Here is a 14074-nt window from a genome sequence, read left to right as displayed (position 1 = left end):
AGCATGGCGTTTTGATATCTTAGTTTTCTTTTTCTTACGAACTCCTCGTAAAAGTACCGATCGGCGTCTCCCAACCAAGTAACCGGAACTTCTTTCTCCTTCTCCTTTCAACTCCATGTTTGCCGTTTTGCTTAATCTCAATACCCCATACGTCAGTAACTCACAGTATATATAATTCAACATTTGGTACATTATAATTATTATTATACTGTAGAAAATACCAAATGGTTATTATCAATACCAAATTTGTAATATTATCCATAACAATAACTATTTTATATATATGCAAATACAACTGTAAGGAAATCTATTATCTCCATAACGTCTTGAAGCATAATATAACATTAAACATTTGTCTTTTTTCTTGCAAAATCCGGTTCGATCGGCTGGCCAACGTCATGTCAACCTGACGCAAGGGTCACCATTCGTTTTATACAAGGAAATATATGATCTTCACAGCTCTTTGCTTTGATTATTCAATAGTTACAGCGAAATAGTAGGATTTGAATAATAGATGTCTTGAATAGATAAGAAAGTATCAAATAGTTAAGTTATAAAACTCTTGACACTCATAATCTCTGTTTGTATAAAATGTAAGGACTAATTAACTCACTCAACATCTAAAAAGGGTTGACTCTGAGAATTGGTTTGGTTGGCAGTGGGTTGGTAGTTGGTACCAGTAAAACCCAATTAGCTAGGGTCGAGTTGTGGATTTTTTGTCTAAAAGTCCAACGAAATTAACCCATCCAAAGTACATCCATTTTGCACTTAATTTATAATCCAAATTTCGAAATCCATGGTTCTTGAAGAAGACGGTGAGCTTCAATTAATAAAGGAGGATAAACACTTCATGTAACTCAAAAGATATGGAGCAACAAAGTTGGTAGATAATGAACATCATTTTGTAATGTTGAGGATGTCGTTTTGACTATGGTTAGAACAAACTAACGTTCACCTTAAAAGAAATATACAATATCTTGCAATAGTGTTTGCTGATTATTCAAATGTGTTTTAATCTAAGAAATTCAATAAGGAGTGTTGTTAATTGTTGGCCTAAACTTAATTTCTGTAAATTTGGGAGTATTTCAGAGGACTCTTTAGCAATAGAGAAGCTCTCTAAAGGCTTCCGTAGAGCATTTAACCTTCCATAATAAAATAATTATAAAAAAAAAAGAATCAAAGTCCCTATTTGTTTCTCACCTTAGTTTTGTTTTTCTTTTTTACCTACTCACCTTTGAGTAATGAGAAATTTGGATTTCCAACTTACTTTTCTGTAAGGGGAAAAAAAAAAAAAAAAAAAATTTTTTTCTAAAACTCTTCTTATGTTTCACATTTGATTCCAATAATAGTTGGTGTTATTTATTTTGTTTGTAGTGTGTGAAGACTATTAAAAGGGAAAAACAATATAAAACTTTTACTCCCTTTTTAAAGAAAAATAAGAAAAAACACATATTAAAAGCTGGTAAATATCTTAAATTGATACAAAATTTCAACAATATAAATGAAAATGGATATGTTCCATTTAAATTAATAAGTGATCATCCTATTATTGTTTCTCTGATATATGATGCTAGTGTTTTATGGATTCTTATCAATTATTGAATGCAAAGAGAATGAATTCCAAAAGAAAAAAGAAAAAAAAAAGATAAGAATAATTCTCTCCAATACTACTTTGCTGTAATGTTGCAAGGTACTTGTGGAACAGTTTTCTTGAGGGCCAATCAGACTCACGTCCATTAGGTGATGCTGATCTAGATGGCATTGACTTTGATATTGAAGGAGGCACAACTGAACATTGGGACGAGTTTGCAAGGGCCTTATCAGGATTTATCCAACAAAAGAAGGTCTACCTAATTAACAGCAACTCCACAATGTCCTTTCCCTGACGCTTGGCTAGGAACTGCCCTTAACACTGACTTTTTTTGACTATGTTTGGGTCCAATTTTATAACAATATTGCTCCATGTCAATACAGTGGTACTAATACAGATAACCTTAAGAATTATTGGAATGAATGGACCAATATTCACAATGTCCTAATTAACAGCAACTCCACAATGTCCTTTCCCTGACGCTTGGCTAGGAACTGCCCTTAACACTGACTTTTTTTGACTATGCTTGGGTCCAATTTTATAACAATATTGCTCCATGTCAATACAGTGGTACTAATACAGATAACCTTAAGAATTATTGGAATGAATGGACCAATATTCACAATGTCCTAATTAACAGCAATTCCACAATGTCCTTTCCCTGACGCTTGGCTAGGAACTGCCCTTAACACTGGCTTTTTTTTGACTATGCTTGGGTCCAATTTTATAACAATATTGCTCCATGTCAATACAGTGGTACTAATACAGACAACCTTAAGAATTATTGGAATGAATGGACCAATATTCAAGCTAGCCAAATATTTTTGTGTTTGCCTGCGCCTCAAGATGCAGCTAATAGTGGCTACATCCCACCCGATGTGCTTAATAATGAAGTGTTACCTTCTATTAAAGGTTCTGCAAAATATGGAGGTGTTATGGTTTGGTCTAGGTTTTATGACCAAAACTATAGTTCAGCTATTAAGTCTATTGTTTAAATTACAGAACTTCCAATGACTTACTCAAACTTCATACATATTGAGATCTAAGCAATAGAAGAATGATGTATCACATCGTCTTTCAATGCATTCCAGTACGTAGCCACCATGACCTCTACAAACTTCGAGGACTTGTCAGTACATAGGAAACACAAGTTACAAGAGTATTCTACCGATCAATGACCAACTCCTAGAGTTTTCATGCTTAATGGAACCCTAGATTCATGAAGAACATGGAGAGGGAGAGAGAGATGCTTATTGGGAGTGTTTATGAGCACTATTATAAGCTTAATGCCAACGTCCTCCCATCCAAATATAAGTAGACACATCATTCAAAACATATCTTTCTTGTCTATTTTATCAACTCATTCTACACATAAAAACAGAAATGGTATTCTATATATGTTTAGAATGCAGAATATGGTACATAGAGGGCATACATAGTTATATACATGTACAGTACAGTACAATACAAGGATAGTACAGTAAGCCTAAGTGCACTTGAACCTCCTAATATACACTGAGATATTCACTTAATTACAAGGTAGTTAAACATCATTGATAGGGAATTTACATTGCTATTCCAAACAAATGGGCCAATTAGACCATATCTGCAACTTGACCACCATCACCTTGATCTTGTTTCTTTGTGCCGCCAAACAAAGTAAATTTGTTGAATGCTTTGGATGTGTATTGGATCCAACCTAGTATGTGACAAATTGATTGACATAGACATGTCTTGTTGAACAAATTATTTGATGTGTTAAGTACCACATTAGTTGCGTGACATAGGTGCTCACAAATTTGTTTGTACTTGCGACGAATGAGCTCTACTATGATTCCACATAAATTAATAATGAGAACCCGAAGAAGATCGACAAGGATTGATGCAAGCAGCTCACATGCAAGAATTGCACAAATGACGCAAACAAACTTGAACTTGTAGAGGTAGTCTGCGTTTTGAGGTCCTAGTTTCATCCCCAAAAATGCAATGCCATAGATAACTATTGCCACGATAAAGAACAGCATGATTACATCATGTTCTACGAGTGGAGAGATGCCAAATCCTCGAAACCTTACTCCAAGGACACCAAGTAAGACCAAGATGAGAAAGTTAAGAGGCTCATGGAATTCTGTAGAGGAGCGGACCTCTTTCTCATTCAATGATGAGCTGAAATGAACATTTTTCAAAAGTAAAAATACATTTATTAATTATCACACAAGTTTATTGTAATTGTGTGTGTATATATATAAACATCATACTCCCTCTATCCCAAATTGTTAGTGCTTTATTCCATTTCAAGATGTATCAAAATATAGTCCTCTTTGAAAAAGTCAATAAATCTATTTCCTAAGTTATCCTTTATTTTATTTAAAAAGTTAATATCCATCTTTCACTAGATTCTAAATAAGGATAGTTTTTAGAACTTTAACATTTTTATGTAAAGAATAGTGCAATAAATGCCGTTCAAATAACCAAGAGCCTTATAACTTAACTATTTGACACCAATACCCCAACTATATAATAATAATAATAATAATAATAATAATAATAATAATAATAATAATGCTCCATTTAAAATTAAGTTTGATTTTCTAAATAGGACCTATGATTTGGGATGGAGTCCTCCATAATAAAGCATTATGTGTGTATTTATTAGTTTTCTATTAACCCCTTTTTACTAATAGAAAACAACAATCTTACAAACATAATAAATTTCATAATTCTTTTCTCAACATCAAAGATGATATATTGTGATTAGTGATTAATGCAATTACCACCACATAGGACCACTATTGATATCATTTTTATTGTACATCAATCACAACATGTCATCTCAATAACTGTAAAATTTGTTATATATATATAAACTTATTGATAGAAAATAACAAATCTATACTAACATGCAAAGCGCACCTACTAAATTTAAGGTACTCAAGTGATAGCTTAATGGTTATTATAATATTTTGTGATGTTTTATATTTGTAGTTGGAACTAAGAGTCTTGTAACTTAATTAAAACTTTCTAATATTGAAAATGGAGATATTAGGATTTGAATCCCCTACCCACACACTACAAAAAACGCGCTTTGGAGCTGCGTTTTGGAGCTGCGTTTTTTAAAAACGCAGCTTCAGTATACTGTTTGAGCTGCGTTTTTCAAAAACGCAGCTTCAGGATACTGTTTGAGCTGCGTTTTACAAAAACGCAACTCCACCATTGGACGTATAGCTGCGTTTACTAAAAAAACGCAGCTCTAGACCCATCCAGGAATTTTTTTTTTTTTTTTTTTAATATTTCCTAAAGAGCTGTCTGGAACTGCGTTTGATTAAACGCAGCTCCAGATATGTTTAAGCTGCGTTTAATCAAACGCAGCTCTAGGATTGCTATAAAATTAAAAAAAAACCCCTAAATCTCAACACAATTGACCCGAAACCTTTGAAAAATCACTCTCAGCTCTCTCAACCTAGCTCCCCGATCCCTAATCTGGCCGCCGTGCCCGCACAACCTCTCGCCGCCGTGCACTCAACCAACCCACAAACCTCATGCCTTTTAGCCTCCCTCGTCAATCGGTAAGCTCTCTCTCTCTCTCTTTCTCTCTCATAGATCCTCTCTCTCAATACCCATGTTTCTGTTTCTCTGTTTTCATTGACACCCTTCAGAAAAAATTTGATCTTTTTGTGCTGCATATTTGTTTTCTCCGATGGGATTTAGATTTGTGTGATTTAAAGGTATTTTTTTGATTTGCTAAATTGTGTAGTATGGTTTAATGGGTACTAATTTATGTTGGGTTTATTATTGTTTCTCATTTTTGGATTGGTATAGGTGAGGATTCAATTGGGTCAGGGATCAGCAAGCTCGGTAGCGAGGAACATGCTTAAGGAGGAGGGCTTTGGTGCCTTTTACAAGGTTTGGTTCTACAAAATAATAAAAAGTTTGGATTTTTATACAATATGATCTGTTTATCTCAGCTATAAAGACATGTATGTGTTTTCAAGTATCGAACTTGGTTTTTGTTATTCAAGATTTGTATTAAAAAAATGGATCTTTACAATGATTTAGTTGAGGATTTAAATTTATCATATAGTGTGTACATTAGGGTGATATCCTCATTATTTTCAAATGAGCTATATGGTTTGGATTGTGTTAAGTATTTGCCCGTTGTTTAGTTTGGTGTATGAATTTATGTAGAGGGTGCTTGTTTAAATGTCAGAATAAGAGGCTAAAGTATCAAATTGTTTATGTAATATGCTTTAGATTCTATATAATTTCGTTGATTTTAATTTATGGTTTTTGTGTGATAAGAAACAAATAGGATTGGATTTTGATGTAATGACAAGTACTTTTTATCCAAATGATGATTTTTAATGTTCAAAGTTTGGAGTCAGATAACATCATAACACTATTTGCTTACCAATTTTTTCAAACCTCACACAAGTAGAGCCCTATCTATTGTCAAACTATTGTTGTTTTGCTCTCGCTGCATATGTTCTTAGGTCCACTCTGCCATCTTTTTCTTAAGCGTATTATGAATGGCTTTCATTTGTACTAATAAGAGAAGTATGATAACCAAGTTTTATATGTATTATTTTAGGTGCATCATCAATTCCTTATTAGAGTGTCTCAAATTCTTTCTTCGATATCGTGTTTGTGTGTTACAGCATGGTCTATATGTACTACTGTTGGAGATATGGCTCACAAACCTGCATACTTTGTGCCTGGTAAGCTCTAATTTTTATGTCAACTTGGGGTGAGAATCATATGCTCAGTATAGTGAAAAAAAACTGAATAAAGGTGGATAGCAGCCTTATATGACATGATATTCTTGGTCAATAAAACAATAGCATAAGCAAATCTCAATAGAAGACCATCAAAACACTACAAAAAATATTAGAGCACCTCAAAATTCTGTTTAAGTATAAAGATAAACAACATGCTATGGCAATGCATTGTGTGGGATAATGTTGTCACCAAGCTTATCAAGTGCTTTGACTAGAGTCAAGGTGGTTGAGCAATGAGGCATGGATTTGTTGATTTTTTTTTTTTAAAGAGATAGTTTTAATATATGGCATCCACTCTTGATGATTGTTTTTATTGCATTCTTAAATTAGTTACGCTTAAGGCAAACAACTGATTTTTATACATAGTTGGGGTCTTCAAAAATTATCAATAAACTCAAGATCAATAAAAAAATCCACTAGTCTTTTTTACTTTTATTTTTTTGGTGAATTAGGTAGAACATGTAACTTTCCCCCAAAGTTTAACCAACACAAACCTGAAAAGAAAGATGTTTTATTTATCTTACTCAAATACTTTAAGGTGTTTCCCTACTTCTTTCAGATCTTTTGGTGCAATAGGGCGGTGCCACCTCTTTGGAATTTTATGCTATAGATGCCAACTTATCCAAAAGTTAATTGACTCAAATAAGCCTCAATTTTTATTTTATTTTTTGGGGGTGGGGAACCCTTTAGCATTGGCTAGAACTTGTACTCAACAGCCAAGGATTGCACACCCTATAATGAAAGCATCTTAAAAATCAACCAAATAGTTGCTACATCACTTGAATTTCCATTCTTTTACATTTTGCATGAATTGTCTGATTTGTTGATCAAACTTTTGACTGTCCTGTTCCATGGGTCAAAATTTTGCATTAATATTCTGTTTAGTTGACAATTGTGTGACTCTTCATTTCAGTTAGTTTAATTCAGTTATTAGTATTTATTGGTGTGCACCACAATTTTAACAAACTGTCAACATTATTTTGATGTGTGTGTGTGTGTCTAAGCTATAAAGTTTTAGTGTATTATATCATATTTATTGGTTTTGCAGATTCGATGTCAGTCTGGAATCTTCTTAGAGAGTTCCAAATCAGGAAAGTTCACATGGCTGTTGTCCTTAATGAATATGGTGGAACTGAGGGAGTGTTTGATGTGGATGCAAACACTTCGATCTGGATGCTATTGATTAGCTTTCTAAAGATTTAAACGTCAAAATGCCTGAGGTATATTACAACTCTATTGATTTAAATTATTATTCTGAAAAGTAAAATGTCAGGGGTACATTATTCTTTTTTAAATGCTAAATTCTTTTTCTTGGTCTGCATTATAAAGTATCAGTGCCCATGCCTATTCCCTCCTGGTTTCTCTAGTCCAACTACAATTGGTTGAAGGAATCTATCTAGTCCAGCCATTTCTTTGTGGTAGTTCACCTGTTTAACCATTATTTATGAATTTGTTACTAATAGTTGTAACAATTGTTTCTCTAATTTTTAAAGATATATTCTTTTGGAAATGTCTAGTTGAAATGAGAATATTAAGAAGGATAAGTGAAAGTACAAGGAAAAATAGGATTTAAAATGAAGAAATATGCTTAAAGATAGGGATGGCCCCTATTGATAATGAAAATATTTTTTGATAAATCTGTTGATAATGAAACTTTTTCCAATGGCTTTGTGTTGACTCCAACCAATCCTAGGTGTTGATTCCTAGGTTTCTATAGGGCTTGGTGCTGATTTTAAGCAAACCTAGGTGTTGATTTGTAGGAATTATATCTGATTGATGATGAATTGACACTGTTCCCTTCTCTAATAGCTCTTATGTCTTGATAACTTGAAATACAATAGGAGATGATAAAGTGAAATTCACACCTTTATTTTTAAAGCCTTTTTAGATGATAAAGTTAGTGCCTCCCTTTTTGAAACTGAATATTTTTGCTTTTCACAGATAGTATCTTGGTAAATCCTTAGTCCTACCTTGTCTGACTGTCAACAATCTTGGTAAAATTGTGTCTTCAATAATTCAATCTTGATTGGTTTAATATTTTTTTTTTGTTATTATTATTTTTTTATAGGATTTTTTGTTATTATTATTGAAGTTTGAGTATGTGATGGTTGATGGGTTTTAATGAGTATGGTCTGGTTAGTATGTGATGCATTTTATTTAATGTTATAGTGTATAAATTATTGTTATTGGGTCTGATCATAATAGGGATCACCAAACTTCCAATTAACTTAAGAAAAAACATAGGAGAGATTTTGTTAAAGTGGAAATGACAAAAACAACTTCAGCCGTGGTTACCTACCTAGAGCACCATACACACAGACACACACCACACTCCTAACTCTAACTCGAGTTAAATTCAAAATGAGGACAATAATGTTTGTGACTCATTGTTTATAAAATGAGTTATGTTTGCAAAGGAAGATGATACTGAGGAGCAAAAAATGGCAATGAAAATATTGTGATTAGGCAATATTGGGATTGGGCTGGAAAAAAAAACTATAGCTGCGTTTTCTACAAAAAAACGCAGCTATAGGCAAAAATCTATGGAAGGCTGTAGCCGTGTTTCTAAAACGCAGCCCAAAGCAGGTCTATAGCCGCGTTTTTTATGAAAACGCAGCTATAGGTCTCAGCTTATGGGTTGTGTAAAAACGCAGCCATAGGGTGTAGAAAACGCAGCTATAGACCCGGTTTGGGCTGCGTTTTTAGAAACGCAGCTCTAGGTCCCCGCAGGGGCCTATAGCCTCGCTGCATAGGCTGTGTTTGGAAACGCAGCTATAAAAACGCAGCTATAGCCTATAGCTGCGTTTTTTGCAAATGCAGCTATAGCCCTCTTTTTTTGTAGTGACAATTATGGGTTTTTTTTTTTTTTTTTTTTTATGCTTGTAGTTGGAACTTGGAACCCACCTCCCCCATCAAATTATCTCAAAAATTTGAGATAAGTTTTATTTTGGTCCTTGGAATTTTTTTTTATACCATAATTTTGTATTTGTTTTCAATATCGTTCTTCCGTTGCTTAATTACATGTTAAATGACAAGTTGGCATCTAGGACACACACACCCGCTGACCAGGAGAGGGACATGCATGTCCAAACAAAGTCAAAAACATTGTTGCAATATATAGTCTTTTTGTATTTGTCTTTCTATGGTCCTTTTGTATTGATTTCACATGCATATAAAGGCCAAACAAAGTCAAAAACATGATTGCAATATAGTTGCCACATCACTCAGGGTGTGTTTGTTTGGAGGTGAAATAAATAAATGGAAAATTTTGGAGAAAAAATAAGGAGGAAAACTTTTTTAGAATGTATTTGATTGGAAAGGAAGGAAAATAAATGATGAGGTCCATATGTTTTCTCCCTAAGCCCGTCAAATTGTTTTCTCCAAAATGGAGAGAAAACTGAGTGGGAATTAATTTTTTCATGATTGACAAAAATGCTCATGTGCATATGCCTTTATTTATTTATTTTCTTCTCTCTTGGCAGTTGGCAGTAACGTTGCCTTTCTTTTTTTTTCCTTTTTTCTTTTTTCTGGGCAACGTTGCCTCTTCTCTCCCTTTTTTTTTTAATTCTTTTTTTATTCTTTTGATTTTCTAGGCCTGGGAGTGGTTGTTCCCTTTTCTTTTCCTTTTTTTTTTTTTGTTTTTGTTTTTTTTTTTTTTGTTTTTGTTTTTTGGGCAGTAACTTGCCTCTTCCCTTTTTTTTTTCTATTCTTTTTTTTTTTTTTGATTTTCTAGGGCTGATAGTTGTTTTTTTTTTTTTTTTAAATACTTGATTTTTATTTTGGGACATGATTTTTATTTTTTTAATAAATTTGGGTGATTGCTCTTTTTTTTGTGGTTATTTGTCACTTTTTTGTTTTAATTGAGCATCATTCTTTAACAAGGGTTTATAAGTAAATTTATTCAAACTCATTTTTTCTATCATTCTACTTTTTCACTCCCAACCAAACAAAAATAAGAGAAAATAAAATATTTTCTATCCTCCTACCATTTTCTATCCTCTTACTTTTCCACTCTCCCAACCAAACGGATCATCAAAGTCTAAAACCCATGCCTTTTATATATGCTGACACGATAAAGAAACCATATCCAACAAAATCTCCAAGATAATAGCACCCCATTTGGCTTGAGAGTCAACCACATGAACGACTTAGCAACCTTTCTCTATCTCAAAAATTAACCAGAAGTCATAAAAACCACATTATTCAACGTTGAAAGGTTTCTGTTAACAGAAACTTTTCTCGATCAAAACTGTTACGGGGAAGGAAAGAACTCTTTCATACATGCAAGAAGGACAAAAGTGAGTACGCATAGACACAATGAACTAAAACTACTTAAAATCAATTTTACCAAAAATCCATTTCAAATAATATCCACTAGCTCAAAAGAAAAATTCAAATTCTATTATTCCGACAATTTTGGAAGCTACAGAACAAAACACTAGTAGATGGAGATCTGGCCAAGGTTGACTTGGGCATCTTTTCGGATGCCAATGAGAAAGAGAGAGAGAGAGAGAGATAAGAGAAGGAAGAAAAACCACGCACAAGGGAAGGGGAAGGAAATAAGGAAATAGAATAAAAAATAGAAAGAAATGCGAATTGAGTACTAGCGTGAATTAAAAAGTTAAAAAATAAAAAATAAATAAAGTGGTCTAAATAGGACTTCAAACGGCATAATTTATCATTTTAAGCTTAATTGGTATTTAATAATCACATCTTTAAATAAACGGAAGGAATAAACTCAAAACAATGAATTTCCCTATAAATAAAAAAAAATAAAATACAAATAAAAACTCCAAACAATGCCGAATATTAGAGATTCAACTTCAATCCATTAGGTTCATTTTATAATTAAAATTAAAATTTGTAAATCTAAATATGCATTGTAGTGTCATACTTAAGGTATACACTATTAAATCTAGAAAATAAAACTCGAAATATATAGATTAGAGAGGATTCTAATACTAGGGCTCAGTCGCTGGAGAGGTTAGAGTTTTGCCTTAAAATGGAAAATAAAGATCGCTTAGATAAGTAAATAAATAATACTTATGGAAATTTATAAAAGAATTTTATTAATGCATGTCCTAAAAGGATTCATTTAGGAAATACTTTTAGAAATCTTTCTAGAGAAATATTTCAAATTAGAACAATCCAAAGAGAAAGGTTACGTCATGGTTGGCCGACTAAGGTTGGAACAATAACTATATTAAGTTTTTTTTAATAATTCAATTTTATTATATTTTTTAAAGATTCAAACCTTGTTTTCTATCATAAAAAGTACCGACAATGCCAATCTTGACGCTTTAACATGAAATTGATGCAAATAAAATCCAACCCGAACCAACAATTAATAAAAATGGGCTTATAATTATTAATTTTGGATTTTTATGTGAGTATTAGTTTAGTCCATACATTTCAAATTTTAATATTTAACTCCTTAAATGTAATATTTGTGACATACATGGAATATTATATTACAAAAATTTCTATTAAACCTTAACGGAGTCGATCCAGTATTTTGTGCACATGATTTTGTTACATAACCTAAGTTTAGTGGCAGGTACAAGCTAGGGGCAAAATTTATATGTAAAATATTTGTCTTCATAAACCCATGTATAAACATACATAAATACACACATATTCTCAAGAATCTTATAATTAAACTAGTGTTTTTTTGTGATCCAAAAAAAATATTCAAGGTTGAAAACTATCAAATTATAATATATATGTAAAACACATGTATTGTACACAAGTGATTCACACATATTATATGTAATACTTAAAAACCAATATAAACAATGAAATGTCATTTATGTGAATATTATTTGATGATATTTAATGTTGAAAAATCCATAAGGAATACCATATTTAATTATATTGTTTTTAATGTTATATTTTTATAAATGTAAGGCATGTTGTAATTTTTTCAAAGTCAAAATTTCGTTTGTGATTATAAATGTTATGGTTTATAGTATTTATATAAACTTTAAATGTAACCTTTTTTAAACCCATAAAAAGATTAAATTATATTAATTTAAAACCATATAGCACCAATTTAATTTTATATCTAAAACTTTTAGAGTTGAACTTAAAAATATAATCAATTATTTTTAATGTAGTTACTCAAAAAAAAAAAAAAAATTTAATGTATTAGTATTTCTAAATTTTACAACTTACGCATTCAATAAAAAGCAAAATTATTACATAAATAGTTTGAGCTCTTTACACTTTTGTAAGGTAGAAAATTATTTTATATTTCTTTACAGCTAAAACTTTTTTTTCTTCTTTTTTAACTTGTTAACTATAAAATAAATTGGAAAGGCTATATTTATGTTTTTAATGATTTATTGACATATGAAAGATAATATATATATATATATATATATAAACATATAAAACAAAAACAAAAATTAAAACAGGAAACATTGGTGGTGGAGGTGAAGAGAAAACCCAAAAAGATAAGAAAGGAAGAATATCCAATCAACAATTAAATATTGATTGTTTAATGTGTGTGTGTGTGTGTGTGTGTGTGTGGAGGTGAGGACTTGCATGAGAAATCATAAAAATAGAATAGAGACTAAAAATACAAACACGCAAGTATGCAACACAGACTTGTGCTTTCTGTTGTCGTCCTTTTCTCAAGCTAATCACCCTTATTCCAGTCACAAAATACTCTCAAATACACTCTCAGAAATTGGGATGGCAATGGAGCGGGGCGGGTCGAAGGATGGGGTCTTCGTCCCCGACCCGCATGGTTTTGTCTTGCCCCATTCCCGCCCCACCCCGCATGACGGGGAATACTTTCTCACCTCATCCCCGCCCCTTGGGGCCCCGCGAAGCCCTACCCCGCCCCGTAAAACTCTACTTTTTGTTAATTTGCTTTACAACTAGTACAATTTTTTTAATGAAACTTATTTCATTAATAAAAATATACTTGAAATTACAAATTTATCCCATTAAATCAAATCAATTTTTAGAAAAAATTAAATAATATATCCAAGTGTTTAACAAGACAATCATAAAAATAAAATAAAAATCTCATATTATAACACATAACAAAATAAAGATAGAGAATCACATTGGGTAGAATAAAATATGCTAATATTAATATGTTTGTTTAAATAGTAGGGTTTTAGGATATGAAAAATTTACAATTATAACCCTTAGTAATGCGGGGCGGGGCAGGACGGGTCGGGTCTAAAAAGTCTAAACCCATTCCCGCCTCGCCCCGTGGTGCGGGGCTAAAATCTTGCCCCATCCCCGCCCCACTACCCTTGCGGGGTGGGGAAAACCTACACGGGGCGAAGCAGGGAGGGGCGGGTTAAGCGGGGCGGGGAAAAATTGCCATCCCTACTCAGAAAACTCTCACAGACTACATTCCAGCTCCAACTTTATTGGTTTATATATGTGTGTGTGTTTCGACGGTTTGGAATAATTACTTAAACAGGTAACCAGTATTATCATGCGTAACGGCAGATGTAGCTTTAAACAGTGGTAGCTAGATTCAAGAGTATTACTACTTAGTCTAAAAAACAAAGAAAATGAAGAAAGATAAAGTCTGAGACGTGTACCTTCCCCGCTTTAATACGTTTATTTTCTTTTTCTTACGAAACCCTAGTGAGACTGATCGAGTGTTCCTTGTAGTTTCCTCTTTCATCTCCATGTTCCTTCTGTGGTTCTGTGTGAGTATCAATGCCAACCCTTATATGTA

The 14074-nt window shown here is 32.5% G+C and overlaps 1 long non-coding RNA gene and 1 pseudogene across 1 annotated transcript; both read left to right on the top strand.

Annotated features, from left to right (window-relative positions):
- The first annotated feature begins 1676 nt into the window (after positions 1-1676).
- LOC115984479 lies at positions 1677-2586 on the top strand (annotated as a pseudogene).
- Positions 2587-5441: 2855 nt separating this feature from the next.
- Positions 5442-7529, top strand: LOC115983513. The gene is made up of 3 exons (XR_004090085.1): positions 5442-5494; positions 6247-6306; positions 7415-7529. It is a non-coding gene; the product is annotated as an uncharacterized LOC115983513 (long non-coding RNA).
- The last annotated feature ends 6545 nt before the right edge of the window (positions 7530-14074 follow it).

Source organism: Quercus lobata, chromosome 4 (genome assembly GCF_001633185.2).
Source record: "Quercus lobata isolate SW786 chromosome 4, ValleyOak3.0 Primary Assembly, whole genome shotgun sequence".
In the NCBI taxonomy this organism is placed as follows: Eukaryota; Viridiplantae; Streptophyta; class Magnoliopsida; order Fagales; family Fagaceae; genus Quercus; species Quercus lobata.
The sequence above is the reverse complement of the archived record's forward strand: the minus strand, read 5'-3'. Positions and strand labels throughout refer to the sequence as shown.